Source organism: Cryptomeria japonica, chromosome 2 (genome assembly GCF_030272615.1).
Source record: "Cryptomeria japonica chromosome 2, Sugi_1.0, whole genome shotgun sequence".
In the NCBI taxonomy this organism is placed as follows: domain Eukaryota; kingdom Viridiplantae; phylum Streptophyta; class Pinopsida; order Cupressales; family Cupressaceae; genus Cryptomeria; species Cryptomeria japonica.
In genome coordinates, this window is record NC_081406.1 from 400,060,166 (window position 1) to 400,066,165 (window position 6,000).

Genomic DNA, 6,000 nt, shown 5'->3' on the forward strand with positions numbered 1-6,000 from the left:
AGTTAATGGTCAAGCTGAGGCATCTAATAAAACCATTCTTAAAATCCTAAAAAAGACAGTCGATGACGTTGGCCACAACTGGCATATCCAGCTTAATCTCACACTTTGGGCTTATTGCACACCTACAGGAGCCACACCTTATTCACTTGTCTATGGCGTTGAAGCTATCTTTCCTATTGAGGTCGAGTTACCATCTTTATGATTCTCTTTGCAAAACATTATCAGCGATGAATATTACAGGGTCTCTCACTTGCAAGAACTAGAACTATTGGATGAACGAAGACAAACTACTTTTAATCATCTCAAGGCTTATCAACAACGAATGAGTCACAGTTACAATCACATGGTTAAGCCTCGCACATTTGAGGTAGGTGACTTAGTTCTCAAAGAAAATCCGCAAGACAGAGAGAAGACGGGCAAATTCAAACCAAATTGGCTTGGTCCTTACATCATTACAACAAACTATGGATCTGGTGCATATCAGCTCTCAACTCCAGATGGTGAACCTTTGGAGGATCCTATCAACAATATACACCTTCGTAGGTTTAACACATAGCTCTTCAGAGTATCCTAATTCAAAAATACAAAAAAAATCATAAAAATTAAAAATCATTACTTGGTGAAAACCTGACAAACAGGCGCCTTGTGACACAAAAAAATTAAAAAAATTAAAAAAAAAGTAAAGAGAAATAAATTTGGCCAATGGTGAAAACCACTTCAGTGGCACCCTGGGCAAGTACCATGGTGAAAAATGGGTCATTGACGCCATGTGTAGAGACATTGCTCCTCCCTCCTTCAGGATTCCATTTCATCCTTCACTTTGCACACACTCACAACCTATCCATCCATAATAAACTTTACACATTCCCATCATGGCTTGTTATTGATCTACCTAAGATTGGCTAGACATTCATAATAAACCTTTCTTTTCATCCCTTTCCATCCATAATAAATCAGCTCCTATCTGTGGCTAAGGAAAATCCTAAGTCTAGTGATGGGTGTGGAATTAAGAGCATCACATGTTCTGAGGAGTACAGTTTCTTCTATCTTTCTTCAATCTATTCACGCACAATCCACAATAAAGAAAAATTTGCAGCACCAATCCACAATAAAGTTCCATTTTCTCCACAATAAAGCATCAGTTGCATGGATTCAGTCAGTTTCAAATGAGACACAACAGTAACAATGGGCTTCAACAAATCAAATATTCCAATAGACTCAGACAACATTATGTTTCAGTGCTATCCATCCTTTTGTGAAAGTAAACATTGTGACTAAAATCAAATAGACTTATACAAGTGACAAGAGACACTAAACTTGAGGACTACATTAGATGTTGGTGTCAAAACTTGGTTTTCTTTTGATTTTATCTTTTGGTGACAAGTCTTTTATCTTTTCTGGGATTTCTCTGACTAGAGATTCTATCTCCAAGATTTTTTTTGACTAGAAAGGCGAGGATGCGATATTGTCACCTATTTTTCTTTGATGTCTATGGATTGTCTCTTAGTAATGCTATGACTTGTCCAAGGATATGAGGATGTTATGAGTCTAGTATGAACTGGGACATTCTTTGTTTGCAACTGTCTGATCTCCATGCAAACGGGTACAATGACTTTATGGGTCGAACATATATCCAGATTGTCATAACCTATTTGCCATAATAAAGCTCAATGATGATAACACACAAAAATCTCTTTCACTTCTATATCTTCTATCTTTCGTTCCCCTTTCTTGATTGACCTCCATCATCCTTCTTGAGTCTGTGTAGCCTGCTATCACATGACTAAGTATAATGACATGCCAAAAACATTTGCATTTCATGTAGTTTGCACCTGCATTATCACATGTTAGCATATCTCATTTCATACATACATATAGATATCACAATTGCACCATATCCTACACACAACACATGTTAGCACATTTTACATTCTCATTATGTAAATAATCATTTGCACTATAATATTCATCTGCATTTCATACATTCACATTTGCATAACATATTAAATCTAGAAAAAGAACAAAAACATATTGCATTTCATCATATACATATTTACATCCATATCACAAGCATCACATAGAAACATACATCACATAGGTACACATGCATATAGTTGCTGCAAAGATTAATCATCTCATATATATATCAAAATCATAAGTGTCATGATACAATTATGTCAAAATACATATGGCTACAAAATCACTCGAAGGTGTCTACTTCATCATACAAAAAATGCTACAAAAATTGATACATAGGGAGCCCTCTAAGGCTATGATGAACTCCCTCCCTCGGAGCTAGCTAGACTCAACAAAGTTTGAGCCCTGGAAGGACCCACCCCAGGATCATCTCTCCTACCCCCTTTATCTAGTGGTGGTGGAGGACCCATGACCCCACCACTAGATGCCTATCTCTTGTCTCTCCCTCTAGTGGTCGTCGTAGTCCGCAACGGTCTCTGGAAGCTCCTAGCCCACTGATCTAGTGGCACCACTCCATAGTATAGGTCTCTCCAGTAGCCTATCTCCTCCCTTGCCCATAGAACATAGGTGTATCTATCCCCTATGTCCTTTGCTTCTTGTCTCCTTACCCTCAGTGTTGTCTCAGCCTCTGTATAGCACTAAATAGCCTGATCCCTCTCCCGCTCAGTGTCCCCCAGCTGTCTCTTGAGCCTAGTTGTCTCCCTCTCCAGATCCTAGATCTCATCTACCTATCCTTGGCAGATCTCCCTCAAGGATAGTAGCTCATCCTCCTCTTCTCTACCCTCACCCTGTCCCTATGGCTTCTCTTGTGGTTGCTCTTGTGGCTGCTCCTATCCCTATTCCCATCCCTGTACCTGTCTGGGAACCTGTACTACTGGCACCTGTAATGACAATCCACCTCTACCCCTCACTACATGACCCTATCTCTCCTCTCCGCCCTCTCTCCTCAGAGCCACTGTCCTCTCTACCAATGCACCTCATCTCTGTCATCGCCCCTGCCTCCACCATCCCCACTATCATCTCTATCACCTCCACCGTCTCCCTCTATCAGCTCCCGTGGATCCGTCAGCCATGGAAATGGATGCTCTTCCCAATATGTAGTGTACTCTGCATCCATCCATGCATCCTCTACATCTACCCATATATCCCAAGGCATGGGAACCATCTCTACCATCTATGTCACAGCTTGATCATAAGAAACAAATGGCCCCAAATGCACCTGATCCCTCACTGTTCGTGCATACATCCCTGAACCCTGTGGCATCCGTTGTATTCTACCAAACTACCTGCATACCCTATCTATCAACTGCCTCTCAATCACATATGGTGTCCTCCCTATCAGATACCTACTCCGGAATACATATGACAGCTCCATTGCATCATCCTCCCACTCCTCATAGTCTAAATAAGGCCTCCATATCACATTGTATATCTCATCGATAACCCTGTGCCCAAACTCCAGTCTCCCAATCTATGGTTGTGATGTAATCATATCATATAAATGTATATTGTTGCACCCATTTCCCCTACCTCTAAAGTGTATCAGACATGTAACCAATAGATGTTCATATGCCCATACCTGTAACAGTGTCACTCTGCATCCCAATCCTGCTAATCCATGATACACAAACTGATGCAACTCATAATACAAGTGTTCCAGCAGACATGGCCCCCATGCAAACTTGGTGTGCACCAATGTCTCCAAGGTCCTCCCCCATCCCACAGCCAACCCTCATGTCACCCTATCCAAATAGAGGACTCCACTAATCACTCCTGCTAGCACCATCGGTAGCACCAATTTTGTTGTTGTCATGGTGTCCCAAGCCACATGTCCAACCCTCATCTCCAGTCTTGAAACACTCATCTCAGTGCATCCCTATCTCCCTCTCGATCGTAAGGAACTAACTCCCCATCAATCGGTATCCTCAGTATCTTGTACACATCCTCAGCTAATGCAGTCAGCAATCCCATGTTCACCCGAAACTCAGGCACATACAGAATATATTGCAGTCCCATGACCTCAACTGCTTCTCTATCCTCAAATGTCAGCTCTACTCGCAAACTCTGAGCTGAAGGGAATCTCTCCCATGACTTCAGCATCGGTAGGTCCTCCTACAGTCAAGCAAATCAATTATGTCAATCCTAGTGGCATTCCTTGTTCATCATAAAGTGTTGCTTTTTATCCTAGTAGTACTCCCTGTTCATCACAAAGTGTTTCTTTTTGTCCTAGTGGTACTCCTTGTTCATCACAAAGTGTTGCTTTCTATCTTAGTAGCATTCCATGTTCATCACAAAGTGTTTCTTTGATCCTATCTTTTAGGGAACCTACTTGAGTGTATCCTCTTGAGTATCCTAATCCAATTGGCAACATATGTTCTATCACAAAATTGTTAATTTCTATGGTACTCCTTGTTCATCACAAAGTGCCTTTCTCTATCTTATCCTAGGGCCTCTGCTTGAGTGTATCCTCTTGAGTAGTTTCCTGATTGGTAACATATGTTCTATCATAGAATTGTCAATCCTACCCCTATCTATTATCCTAGTCTTCCCTAGAGGATCTGCTTGAGTGTATCCTCTCAGCAGCTTATCCAATCGATAGCGTATGTTTATCACAGAACTGTCGATTTGACCTTGAAGTCATAACCACGCATTCATGACGCAAACGTGCTTACATACTTCACAAACATTCTTGTTCTGCACAAACATGCCTAAAATACACAGACGTGTTCGCATTGAACACAAACGCTATTACAATCGTAGACACGCCTGGCACCAACGCAGATGCGCCTTACCATTTTTACCCTACTTGACATTTTTCTAGACCTACCTAGAGAACATTTATTGCAATCCCTAGCATGCATTTATGACAACAATTAATGCAACAAGGTACAAGGAGATTTTGTGGTATTTACCGGCTCTCCTGCATCTACTGGCCTCTGATATTGGCGAACACGATCGAATCTGTGAACCAATGCCATCACTGTTGACTGCTCTTTTCTCTCTCTGCACTCTGATCTCTTCACTGTGTGGATGACAATGAGTATTTTTTCCCTCATAGTCTATCTTATAGACTACCCTAGCCCTAGTCTCCCAAGTCAGTCTTCTTTATCCTGTGACTCTGTCACTCTATCCTATATGGTCAGTCCATTCTACCCTTTCTTTCTTATCAAGAGATTGTCTGTGATCTTTTCAAACATTTTCATCCAATCTCTCGAGGGGGCATATCATTCCCATCTTGGGGCAGCTTTGTATCAGTTCATCTTATCTTCTTTGAAACAACGCGACAAGCTACATTGTCTCAAAGAAGGGAAAAATGTAGACACCTAAAATTGTCCTGTCTAATTAAATAAATATTTTTTTATTTAATTATTTTATCGTAATTCTTCTATTAATTAAATAAATCCTTATTTATTTAATTAATTAATTTATCCTCTTCTAGCCTTATTTCTCATTTAAATAAATACTTTTATTTATTTAAATTATCCTTTTTCCTAAATTAAATAAATATTCTATTTATTTAATTGATCTCACTTCTTCTGTTAATTAAATAAGTCTTTATATATTCAATTAATTCATTAGCTTTTTCCACCCATGACACATGTCATTCATCTCTTAATTCCTACACTACCTATCCTCTCATTATTTTCTTATTTCTTTTACCTACCATCTAATCCTAGCCGACCATTTATCTTTTACACCTCTCAATCTTATCCCTCCATTTATTATAGTGTCTTCTATATAAGGAGATTCTTCCTTCATTATCAACCCTAATCAATCCTTCTAGCATTTGAACTTTCATATGCAATCAAGTCTACTTGCAACCACATTTTCATTCTTTGTTGAGCTCTTGTGCACACATAAAATATGAGAGCAAATATATCAAGCAAGATCAATGGAGATATGAAGAATGGAGATCCAAACCCTATTGGACATGTGATGGTATCATCTTTGTGATTTTATTGGTTTACATTGTCTTAGGTAATATTCATATGTTATGGTGGATCTTTGTTGTTGTTAGGCTAG